This window comes from Ischnura elegans, chromosome 8 (genome assembly GCF_921293095.1).
Source record: "Ischnura elegans chromosome 8, ioIscEleg1.1, whole genome shotgun sequence".
Lineage (NCBI taxonomy): Eukaryota > Metazoa > Arthropoda > Insecta > Odonata > Coenagrionidae > Ischnura > Ischnura elegans.
In genome coordinates this window covers 52,248,919-52,261,717 of record NC_060253.1, presented here as the reverse complement: position 1 = coordinate 52,261,717, position 12,799 = coordinate 52,248,919, and the positions used below count along the sequence as shown (strand labels likewise).

At 37.2% G+C, this 12,799-nt stretch overlaps 2 non-coding genes across 2 annotated transcripts; one reads left to right on the top strand and one right to left on the bottom strand.

The window, feature by feature from the left end:
- Window positions 1-6,222: 6,222 nt before the first annotated feature.
- On the top strand, window positions 6,223-6,293 carry Trnag-gcc. The gene has a single exon. It is a non-coding gene; the product is annotated as a tRNA-Gly (tRNA).
- Window positions 6,294-8,856: 2,563 nt separating this feature from the next.
- Window positions 8,857-8,927, bottom strand: Trnag-gcc. Its single transcript has one exon. It is a non-coding gene; the product is annotated as a tRNA-Gly (tRNA).
- Window positions 8,928-12,799: the final 3,872 nt, after the last annotated feature.

The following is a 12,799-nucleotide window of genomic DNA, read 5'->3' as shown; positions in this document are numbered from 1 at the left end:
GAGTCTGCGATTTCATTTTACTACAATTTTCCGCTGTTTTCCTTACTCATTTCGTGGGATTTCGTGGGACGAAATATTTTAATTTCTCGACAATTTTATGTATATTTATTTTGGTACTCTCGAGACAGGTGAGTTATTAAATGAACTTATTCACTTTACGACGTTTCGCAACGATAATTTGTCTCCCCTCAGGGCTTGACAATTTTTTAAAAATATTAATACATATAGCTGAAGCTATACGAATGCTTTACCAAACTTGATTATACCAATTTAAGTATAGTTAAGGGTTCGAATTGTTTCAGTTAAATGTGTTCATATTGAACGAAAATCTTAAGCCATGAAGATATACAAAAATGTTACAAAACGGCGGCTAGAGGATAGGTTTATTCTAAAAAAAAGACCTTCCCCGTCATCTTACCGAAAGTATATTATCAGTTACAAGCGTGCATGGGTAATATGTACAACCGGATTTAGTTGTCTTTCTTCTCTTATAGTTTTTTTATATCTTTACGTATCTATTTATTTATCTACCTGTTAGTTCACTATTATCTTTATGTTTTTATTCCGGTTTAAAAATAAGGAGATGTATAGTTGTTAATCATCGACAAATACGGTTAATAGAAAATATTTTTTCTAAAAACAGAATCCATAGGTCTAAAAGACGCGTCAGTCAGAAAAAAATTATTTCAGCCAATCTCAATGCTGGCCCATAGTATTTCGTTTCACGAAATCATCTAATTTTTTATGTTAATTAGTGTTCATGGGCTATAAGATAGAGTGCATTAACCTTCATAATATAAGAAGCTTGGTTATAGAACAATCAATACACCCTGCGGGTAGTGATTATGTATGTCTCTTTTCATGCCTTTTCAGGATTGCTGTTAATTTTTTTTCACGCAAGGATTTTACGCATGAGCTCTGGATCCATTTTTGGAGCCGCTCCTGCATAAGAGATCGAATACATTTTTATACAGTTCATCATTAATGAATGGGTGCAGAATAATTTGCTCTTGAGTTAAACGTAGTTTATCGATTGCTCTAGAATGCATTTTTATGTAGTATCTCTGTGGTAAGCAATTATAAAATATTGTTAAAACATGTTTAGATTTCGTTAAAAGTTCAAGAGACGGATAGGTATAAACCTTATTTGAATCTGGTATGGCATAGCTTAATTCATTTTTTACTAAATTTTTTACTAAAATTTTTAGGATATACTGATACTCTATATATTTTCCATATTTAACCCTTTTTTTCGATTACTAAAACACTTAAAAATAATTAAATTCAAGAAAATATTCTGTCAAACCCCTCCCCTGAAACGAATATTAACAATTTTGTGACCTTAAGTCTCAAATTGCAAAACCTATATGGGTTTAAGAGTAGGCTCTCAGCGGAAATCAGTACTCCGGTTCAAATCACATACGCAGTTTTTCATGTTTTTCCAAATCAGAGAAATGTCCTGATGACTAGACTAATAGGGTGTTTTGAGACGACACAGTATTATTAAACTACCGTTTGCTTTAATGCTTGGGCCCCAGCGATTTAACTAGAGCCCATTGTCTGCGGTTGGGCTAAAAAATGTCCGCTCTCCGTCTGCGTAAAAATATTTGACCGCTCTGCGATGGAGGAATTTCGCGGCGCTAAAGACCGTATCTTCCGCCCGGCGCGTCATCCTGTGAGTGAACGCAGTGATCAAGGTCCATTTTAGTCCAATCGCCATATCCGGCCATCAATTCGCCCCCGTTTTCAGAGGTTATTTTTCTCGGGCCGTTGACCGCAGTTCAAAGGCATAATTCAAGCCGTTCTGCTTGATGGCGCGGGGCAGATTTTTCGCCGTTTTTCCATGGATATGTGATGAAAGCACCACAAAGTGATCAAAAGGGAAAATTCCTCATGTTTGCGAGCCTTAGTTTTTGCTCGCGACGCCATATATGCTCATCTTCTTTTGAATTATTCAACGGCGGCATGATTTTTTTCTGATTATTAAAGAGGAAATTTTTGTCTAGAGATATTTGCCTGGATATTCCGCGGTTATTAGCATTATTTTAAGTGCGTGCATAATCTATTAAATGATTAGTAATAAGAACTCGTTGGTTTGACCTTTGGTTTGGATGGATATTCCGTGATAATAAACATTTTTAAGCGCGTAACTAACTATTTATTTAATAGTAATCAGAATTCATTGTTTTAATCTCTTTGGCATTTTGAAGGATATTGAATCTACGGATTCTTTTTTTCAGTGGTTGTGAATCTGTCAATTACACTTAGGAAGAACCATTTTGTTGTCTTACACATGAGACTTGTTTTTGACTCACCTTTGATCTCTGGATAAGAAAATAACCTCAGTTTTTCTATACATCACGTCAACTTTTTAAGCTACCCTCTTTTTGTATAATATATCATGCAAAATATGCATATGAAGGAATTTAGAGGGAAATTTTACCTAATATACCTACTGCCCATAGAGAATAATTAACGATGAATGATGTGGTACCAATGAATGAATGGTTTGCCGATCCGTGTGATTTGACAGTGAAAATGTTGGTATATGCAACTCTCTCGATAATGAAGCTCCCAGCGAAACAAATTTTGGGCTAGGTGCTTGAGTCTAACTATAGTATCTCTTGCATGCAAGGAGGTTGTAAATATCTGGAGGGGGCACCACTGGTTTCGAGCGTGGAGCGAAGTGTGGCCGGAATGGGGGTGCCTGGGTAGGACAAGCCACGCCCACTTTGACCAAAGCATTGACAATCCCATAAGGGTCAATGCTTACTATCTGGTGAAATTTTTGGCCGTAAGACATTAATGCATTAAAATAAACTATGGAACGCACAATCTTAAAAAAATTTATTACTTCATTGGTAGGCTTCGCGAAGTTATGACTCAAACGTATTTTTCCGCGGGAAAAATTATTATCAATTACCTTGGTTACGTTCTACAACCAGCTTAGCTGAAAATTAAATTTTACGAGAGTAAACTAGTCATTTTCCTGCACTAATTTGTATTTAATTTATTATGGGCAATCGAAATTAACAATTGCAGTAATAAAGTATATTTTCAAGGATATCTCCACCTGTAAAGTAGCTAACAGATACAGAGTTTACACATTAATAGAAGTATCACGAACGATGGGAAAAATTCGATGACAATCACCGGCGAAATATTAACGATTACGGTAGCATTTTTCACATAATTTAGTTCATGTTTAGAACATAACTTATCCACCTCAAAATATTAGTCGGCGACTGAGTCCAAAAATTGTCAAACTAAATGGCGGAACTTTTACCTCGCCGAAAACTCGGAAACAGTGCCTCCAGATATTTGCAACGTCCTTGCCTGCGTACCTGGACTACTATGCACCTTTCGCTGGACTCCTACGGAGTCAATTACCCTGCAACAGTCTCCTAAGGTTAATGTCAGCCAGTTGGTGAGTAATCATGCTTCTTGTGATCGACGCTCTATTTAGGTTTGAGTGATCACTATCACACGAGGTGCAGTGAAAAAACTTGACGTGGTTCAAGAAAACAGAATACAGTTTTGAAAATAACATGCTTATTTTACGCAATGGCAGATTTAAAAAAAAATTGAAGTCAACAGAAAAACTGTTAGGAATTGTTCTCCAGTGTTATTCTTTTAGGTGTCATCAGAAAGCGACATTACCCAGTTATTCAGCCAAGTGTTAACTGCATATCACTCAGTCTGTAGTTCCTCGTTCAGACTACGATCGTCTGAGCGATCGTCTTAACGATAGTTGGCCGAGCTAGATGTGTGAATGCATGCCCTGACAATAGTTCACGTAGTTCCGAACGTTGTCACTCTACGATGGTTAGGCGCTGGGAGACCGGAAGAGGAAGCGACAAGAGAAAGACGAAAAGTTCGTGAAGCTCCCTTCGCTGTATTTTTTTCATGGATTGGTCCAAAAAAGAAAGAATAGTGGCGGAAGGAAAACTATTCCTAAAACACAGGTGGAACACAGTAATATCTTGACCCTGCGTGCCTCAACAGCTTCGCTAACCATCAATTTCTCGTTCACTTTAGATGTCAGCACTAGAGTGCAGCACAGGTTTCAACCTTCGTTGTGTGAATGCACGATAGTTCCAACGATTGCTGGAACAATCGTTATCTGAACGAGGAGAGGAGGAGAATATTGGGTGCCTAAACGGATATCGTTACCGGTTATTCGTTTCCATTTTTCGTGATCTTCATCTCCCTTGAGAATTCAGTGGGTTTTTATCACGGCTGCACACTTTCAATGGTCTATGTATTTAATTCAAAATTTGCTCATGAGTTTTCTAAGCATTTTGTCCTCATAGGTGGAATCCATGTACATTTTGATGCAAATAAGCTTTTAAAGACATTGGGCAAAACAGTACACGAATTTTAGTATTTCTTCGTCGTGCGTTTGGACTCATATGCATGTTTGAAATCATTTTTATGAGTTTCGTTAGGTTTGTCTGAAAAATGCGGCATTTGACTTCAGTTTCGTTATTAAATTTATCATATCTCCTATGTTAGATACTGTTTTGATGTTCATGAGCTTTTTATCACGATTTTTTGGCCTTGACGCACTCTATTCGAGTTTATACAAGTAATTTGATTTTTATAGATTATCATTTTTAGATAGAGCAGGATTCTATTGTTCAAATTGCAAAATAAAAAAAAACTATTCACCCATTCAATTCCGCAGACTGATCATATCTTAATGTAATTGACAATTTTGATTGGATCACTAGCGATAATGCACTTCTGATGAATGAGTGATAAATATTTCATCGATGCACTCTGCACTAATTAAGTCATCAAATATACAGGATTCCCCCTCGGACTAAAGGCAGATATAGCAATATTGATAACTGGAGAAATAATGGAATATTTATGTTACAATATCGGTCTTGGTTCAGGACGGTTATTATTTAATTTCCATGGTTACCAGGTTTAGGAAGTGTAATGGTAATTGAAATCATGTACTTACTATCGTAATGCCTACATTACATTTTCCTTAAATTTCAAAGATTGTTTCCAATGCGAACTATATTTTTATTTTATATTTACCTTCAGTGATCAATCGAATGCGAATTTTTGAAATTTTAAACGATATAAAAAGAAACATTTTTTAGGCGTAAACCTCAGCGCCTTATGAAAGAGAAAATGATGGAGAACCATACATCAAAGAACTATCTCTGCATCCACTGCAAGAATCTACCAAAACCATTGTTTAAAATATGTTTTCCATATGAGAAAAACCAAGCTATGATAGCTCTCGTTATTTTTTTTACATTTATTGGGACACTATTGTAGGTCAAGAGCGTTGCCGACTTTTAATAGTCGATTCGCCTATGTCGTCAGGCGAAAAGGTGCTTTGGGACAAAATCTTCTTGCCTCGAAGGCGGTACTGAATGGTGTCGATGGTGCAGTTTAGACGAGAAAATGTTTTGGAGCGAAGGTGCTGATATTAGAACCTCTTCGGAATAAACTAAGCTTCTAAGTTTTGCTTCGCGCATTGATTCAACACGAAGGTGCTTTAACTAAATGAATACCCAGAGCTCACTTTAGGATTAGCCAAAGGCGTATGGATTCTCTCTCTCGGATTAGCTGCGGAGTACATATCCTTCATCTCACATGGAGGTTTCCTTCGAGGGTTTTCCGAACCTTGGATTGTAACCGCAGTCAAACTGATATCCATTGTCTACCATCTTCCCCTCCAAGTAGCATATTGTGCATTTGTTCTTCCAAACCTTATTCCATTTTTGTATGATTCGCAGTAATTTTTGCATTTTATCCAAAGTAATGGAAAATACTTGTATATATATATATTCTTAGAAATCCAATTGGATATCATCAAATACTCTCAGGGCAAGGGGCAGAAATACTCCCGATCATTTCCCCAATGAACGTGGAACTTCAAATGACGTTCTAATCTGCAGCCCACTAAAAAACATTCGTTGGGGAAATCGTGGATATCAATCTTCTGTGGTTAAAATATTTTACTGCAATTGGTTGAAGAAAGAAAGATAGCACTTTTTATGTTAGATACGCATTCTACCACTACCTCTCGCCTCCCTTTGTCAGTTTTATTTTTCTGCTTATGAGGAGAGTGTAGCGCGCGTTGGCGCTGAGGACTTGCGTTGTTGATGCTGACTCAGCAACATTGAGGAGCCGTTTTGTGATGCATGGGTGATGTTTGATTTGTTTTGGAGTTTAAAGTTCATTATTATACACATCGCATCGGTGGTTCAGTGGTAGAATGCTAGCCTGCCACGCGGGCGGTCCGGGTTCGATTCCCGGCCGATGCAAAGATTTTTGTCCACAGTTTTACCTTAGACAGCCTGTAATCCACCATTATCCTGGACACAACTAATTTTGTTTCCCTTGCATGTGAATGATTAAGTATTAATATCTTTATTAAGGTTTAATTTCCTTCAATTCCATTTCTGAGGAGAAACAAAACGCAATTCTTAACTCTTAACTTATTTTTTACTATAATTTTGGCTAAAATGTTCCCCTCCGGACTGGTATTTTTTTCAATATCTTCTTTCATATCATGTCCCATATTTGCACGTGTCGCCATAAATTTCGCGTCTGGTGACCTCTGGGAACCACATAAATCTCGGCTGGGTTATAATCCTATTTTGTGGAAAGTTATTTGTTATCAATTTTGTTCTTTTATTAAATTACTGAACCCTAATTCTTAAGTATCACTAAATTTTGCGTTATCCCTTAATAAAAAAATGGAAAATGACCGTGTGACCGAAGTATATCGCGCAATATATATTACACTCAGGGAATGCGCAGTTTATAGCGGAAGAGTTCATACGAACAATATGAACAAAGCTAGTCTTGGAAGAAAAAGAGGGAAATTTTGATATTTTTCTACGAGGCCATAATGTCACCGATTTTATATTAGAATGCGAAACAGAGAAATAGAATAATTGATTTAAAAGTTTATTTTTACTTTAGTATCAATCTTGTTATTCTTACGAATAACGCTTGTCAATCAGAGTATCAGAGTTTTTGAAGGGAAGTCTCATGTTGAAAAATGAAATTTAGCACATTTTTCGAAATTTTCAAGTGAAACTGCATTCATATATTTTTAATGGCTGGCAGTTTTGTTTCGATTGATTGGTTTGATTGGATGGTTTTCCATACCGGTGGTTAGTTTCCTGGTAATGTGAACCTTTCCTTGCATAGGTTGTTAATATATATCTGAGATTCTCAGATAATGTGGCACAAAATCTTGAAAACTCATACTTGCGTGAATGTTAAATGGTGTTTTTATACTATCTTGTTCAATATGTGTGTCTCCGATATTTGAATATCCCATTCCCTGTACGTTATTCACTGCTCAGCTAATTTAATTCTGTTTTATGTCGTGATTTTGCTCACTAAGTTTTGAGTTAACATTTAACTCCTGTTAATCAATTTTTTAAATCTGTTAAATAGATTTTGTGACAGATACATCTTATCAATTTTTTTGGAAAATAGTTGAGGTAAATAGGAAAAGTCATGAAACTTCTGCTTTAGTAATAATTAATATAAATTAATTAATTAAAATAAATAATAAAGATAATCCTTATTTTAGGAAATATTTCAAAAAAAAGGTATATTAGAGAAGAAAAGGTTTTGATTTCATGATGGACACTCTAAGATAAAAGTTTTTTTATAAACTGAGGCTGAGAATGATGTATTATTCTCGAATACCGTTGGGTAATAAAGTTTTATATTAGTTCATTTTAGTAGAATATTCTGAAGTGTTTTTCAATCATGAAAGAACGCTTCCTTGCATTTCTCTATGTAAACATTTATGTTGTCCCTTGAATTTTTCATCGCCTAGTATTCATCCAAAGAGGCCCTCTGTCCTTTCCAATTTCATAGGCCTCTCACGATGACCATAATACAGTTTCCCTAAAACATCATCGCATTTTCTGTCATCTCGGAATATCCTGACAAGCACGGAAAGCGAGTTATGCAACTTTCACAGTTCACTTTTGATGGCTCTTCGGCAGGGCTGAAAGACCTCTTTCGCGGAACTTAAGAAGTCCATCGCAATGATCGTCATGACCCCGTCAATCTAGTTTATAGAAGTGTCCTTTTATGGTACCTTTTTTTCTCACCTTTACCTCCCACTATCCGTGTCATGTTAAGCTTCCCATGTTATGATTGAAGTAGCTTGAGTCTCCACAGCCTTGGAACCAACAGTTTAAGCCGAAAAATCTTTAAAAAATTGAGAGTCAAGAAAATCCCAACCGTTTAAGTCGGTAAAATTAAGGTCTTCTAGAAAATTATCAAAATTGCCTTTTTTCTATTTCAAGCCTAGATTTTCCAATATTTCTCGTATACATTTTTGCGTTGTAAAAATCTGCCTCCCTGAAACAATGCGATTTCCAAAGTCTCGGAGAATATGAAATTCAGTTGTGAAAGTTCTTCGGACTCCCTCCGCATAATATATGATTGCGCGATATACTTGAAAATTTGAAGGCATGGTGCTGTCAGACAAAGGTTGAACTGCGTGTTTGTGAATTTAGGGATATGTGGTTTGTTTTGGTTCATAAAATAACTTTTTTTTAATGATAACCAAAAACTTTCCATATACTAGAATTATAACACAGCCGTAACTCACGTAATTCCCAGAGGTCACTAGACGCGGAAATTACAGCGACAAAAAAATGCCTGTTGGAGGGGAACGTGGTAGCCAAATTTATAGGAGAAAGTAAAATAACAGCGTAAGAATGCTGTTTTTTTATTATCTTAGTAGATAGTGCAATGTTCATCCACAAGCGAGGGATGCAAAATGAGTTTGATACCAGGAAAAAGGTGGATTACAGGATATCTAGAGTTAAACCAAGAACAAAAATTCTCTGCATCGGCCGGGAATCGAACCCGGGCCGCCCGCGTGGCAGGCGAGCATTCTACCACTGAACCACCGATGCCTTAAGTTAAGTGGGAACTTTTAAATGATAAAAATTAACATCAACCAAGCATAGTCAGACCGCTCCTCAATGTTGCTGAGTCAGCATCAACAACGTGCGTCATCATCGCCAACGCGTTCTCCTCTCTCCCGTTAACTTCGCAGAAAAGTTTTTCGACCACAGGAGATTGATCTGCACGATTTCCGCAAATAGTGTGTTTTAAAATATAAACTTTTCTGCGGATACGGGTAAAACGCTAAAATTAATGCGACTTAGACAAAAATGGAACAAGGTTTTGAAGACAAAATTGACAACGCCATAACGGGAGGGAGGAACATGGTAATATAAATCAGTTTGACTGCTAACCTTAGGGAACCGGTTCGCAATCCAAAAAGCAGTGCATTGAAGATGCACGAGGTGCATTATTATCGAATACGAAGGATAATAAAGTTTTATTTCAGTTAATTTTAAGTAAAATTTTCTGAAGAGTGTTTCAATTATGATAGAAGGGATCCACGCAACATCTCAAAGGAAGCATTTATGTTAAGTATTTAAATTCTCTTGAGTTAAGGGTATTTCATTGTTGGTCAATTGCTTTACAGTTTGCTATTTTATGGTTAACTGTAGTGGTCTGAAGAAGGACTTGGATGTGCAGTAAATATTTATTTTTATATTTGATAAAAATCGTGCAACGTTTCTGGTAGCAACCTCGTGCGATCTCACGTAGAGTCTTCACATATTCGCTGAATCAACCTACAAACACGTCGCGTTTCTGCTGCCTGGCTCGAAAATCCCCAAGAAATGATACCGACACTATCTAGAATCGTATCGTTTGGGAACTATATCGGGATATTTATCGTGACGGAAGTCCAACTAAGATAATTTAGTTCTCAGTAAAGGTTATTCTACAAATTTCATGGAGCAGTTTGTCTTTACGAAGTTTTCGTGCAGGAAGTCGATTTTTCGGGGCGATTATATTTGTAGTGTCACCTGCGGCCATGTCGTCATCCACTCCCTCTCGCTGATATTTCAATAACACAAGGAATATTAATGGCAGGTATTTGCCTTTTCTTATGATTATTAGGTAGAATAATGTGTCTTTATATTTTGCTTGAAGTAACTCGTCGTATAGCATTGTTGGCTATTTTTTATTAAATTATTCTGCTGAAATTTTTTTTTTTCAAGTAGGCTTCCGCGGAGATTATGATGAATTCTGCTGGTTTTTCCGGGTATTCTTCCGCGTTTATCCATTTGTAGGACGATATTTTGCCAACGTTCCAGTTGGCTTCCTCAGGTCCACTGAACATCACGAGCACTGAAATGCCGAGTCCAAGAGCACAGAAGGGCAGTAAAAAATAGACATTTCACCCAGTCAGCGGTGGCGGAACACCAATGGAGTGGACCGACACACAATATTGATTTTGACAACGCCTCTCTTCTGAACAAAGAAGGCCGCTACTACCCGAGAATAATCAGGGAGGCAATTGAAATCGCCAAAACGACAAAGAACTTCAACCGTGAAGACGGCTACAATCTCGCCAGCGCGTGGAAAAGGGTCTTCAAAGATCCTGACCAATCAGGGCACACCTCGAGAAAAAAAGGCGGCAAACGGGGTGTATATAAGATGAACAAATTTCTGCATCAACACTTCAGTGGACCTGAGGAAGCCAACTGGAACGTTGGCGAAATATCGTCCTACAAATGGATAAACGCGGAAGAATACCCGGAAAAACCAGCAGAATTTATTCTGCTGAAATTTTATGTGACTTCCTCCTACGTGAAATCCATACCTTTCCTTCAATAATATTATAGCATTGTGACAGTGTAAAGATTTTTAGAAACGAATAAGATAAGTAAAACAACGAAAAGATGGCGGACAGCTTCGACCATATCACTCGAGCGTAATACTCGAATTGTACAAGAATATACGTCACTATTTTCATATTTGGAATTAATTTAGAAAAGTGCGCAGCAGTTACTTAGCTCCCTTAACGATAAGCATGGAAATTTATTCTAAAATCTAAACTAACTAGTCACTAGTGAGTAATATATCTTTTCAATGGTAGCAATAGCTTGAAGTTTGCTTTTCATATCAATAATATTTCCTGCCTTCTTTTATATCAGAACCCATTACCATTTTTTTGAGATGGCAATCGCGTAATAACTCAATTAATACCCCTTACGAGGGTCTTACATCTTATTCATATAGCTTTTTATCTTGCGCCTTTGAGAAGCTGGTCACAGGCTTACTGCATCACGCTTAAAATTAAATAACCGTCATTAAAAAACTCCTATGTAAATGCCTATTAGTGTAAACTAGTAAAAACGTTCACATTTAGTGGATGTCTCTTGCAATGTTTTTCAAAAATCCCCAAAATATTCGATCCTCCCCTTCATTATTTCGCAATGATGAACTTACACCCACATACATCCCCCGTGGGGGTGGTCCTGAAATGAATTACCCCTGAGCGAACGTTGTCGAACGCCAAACTCATGAATTCTAAACGCGGTGGCTATCGGCCGTATAATTTAGCGCGCTCGTTTCCGGAGGCGAAGAATCTTGGGATGCAATTACTTGGCAATGATAGATCCGGGCACGAATTTTCATCGTCTGAGTTTTAGAGAAATCTATTTACCTGAGAACTCATCAGACTTTGACTGAAAAAGCTTTTGTAATTAGCCTTTCCATTAACAAAAATAGATTAAAAACCCTCGTATCTAAGCACAGCTGTGGTAGTATTCAACGGCAGGTAAGTTCATCGATGTATTTAAATTAATGTTGAATTGCAGAGAAGCTGTTTTAATGCACTAATTCGATTTCCTCCGTCATCATGCTACATTCACTTCCAAATCTCGTTACGTCCTCCAAATACGTCAAAGTTTTTCATCACTGTACTTGTTTTCGTTAGATGGCCAATATTCGGTCATTATAATTTCCCATGTAATACCTTACCTGCCGTTAAATACTATCACCGTGGTGTGTTTGGATACAAGCGTTTTTCGGTTATTTTTTTACGTCATCATATATTACACTGACTGGTCGAGCATGGTTGAAAAGAAAGTGTCTGCCATGTATGTCAAGCTTTGCGAATAGGGGTTAAATCGTACACCTTGAGTTTGTTGAAGTTAACGGAGTTTATTCTGAACTAGAACGCGCAGCGACATGATAGAGAATTTTATAATGCTATTACGCATCCAGCGACCGTCGAAAATGGCCGAATAGAGAAAAAATGGCGTATTAACTTGTTTTTTCAGGGTGACGGCCGAACCTCATGAACGACCCGCAGAAACCATTGATGCCTGGGGGTGAGCGAGGAGCGGTATGGTTTCGGAAATAGGGTTGGTTGCTTCGGAGCTATGGGTTCCGATAGCTTGTCTCAAGGGCTCATCTATCCCTGAATTTAAATAGTCGGCGTCACTTGGTGGAGATCCTTCATCGTAAGAGTTGAAGGAATAAAAACTTTGCTTTTTTCGCATGATTTATTTTGTTTGACCAAGTTTTCGTTACAGCGTAACATTTTCAAGGTGTGAATGAATTTTCTCCTTGAAAATGTTATGCTGTCACAAAACCATGGCCGGACAAAATTAATCATCTGAAAAAGGCAAAGTTTTTATTCCTTCAACTCCTATCCCTGAATTACCTAATAAAGGAGGTCTGAGGGATCAAAGGTGTGGATATCAGTAATATTTCTCTTTGTTGTTCATGTCTCCCAAGGAAAACTTTTTTTTGAATGCCAGAGGAGATGACGTATGATTGAAAGAGATCATAATTTGCGAGGGAGGTATTGATCACGTAAACTACCTGATTGTAATTCTTGCGGAATTGCAAGACCTTTTGAGCAGAAATACCAGAAAATCATCCAATTTTATGGAGCAAGTAAATCTATGGAAAT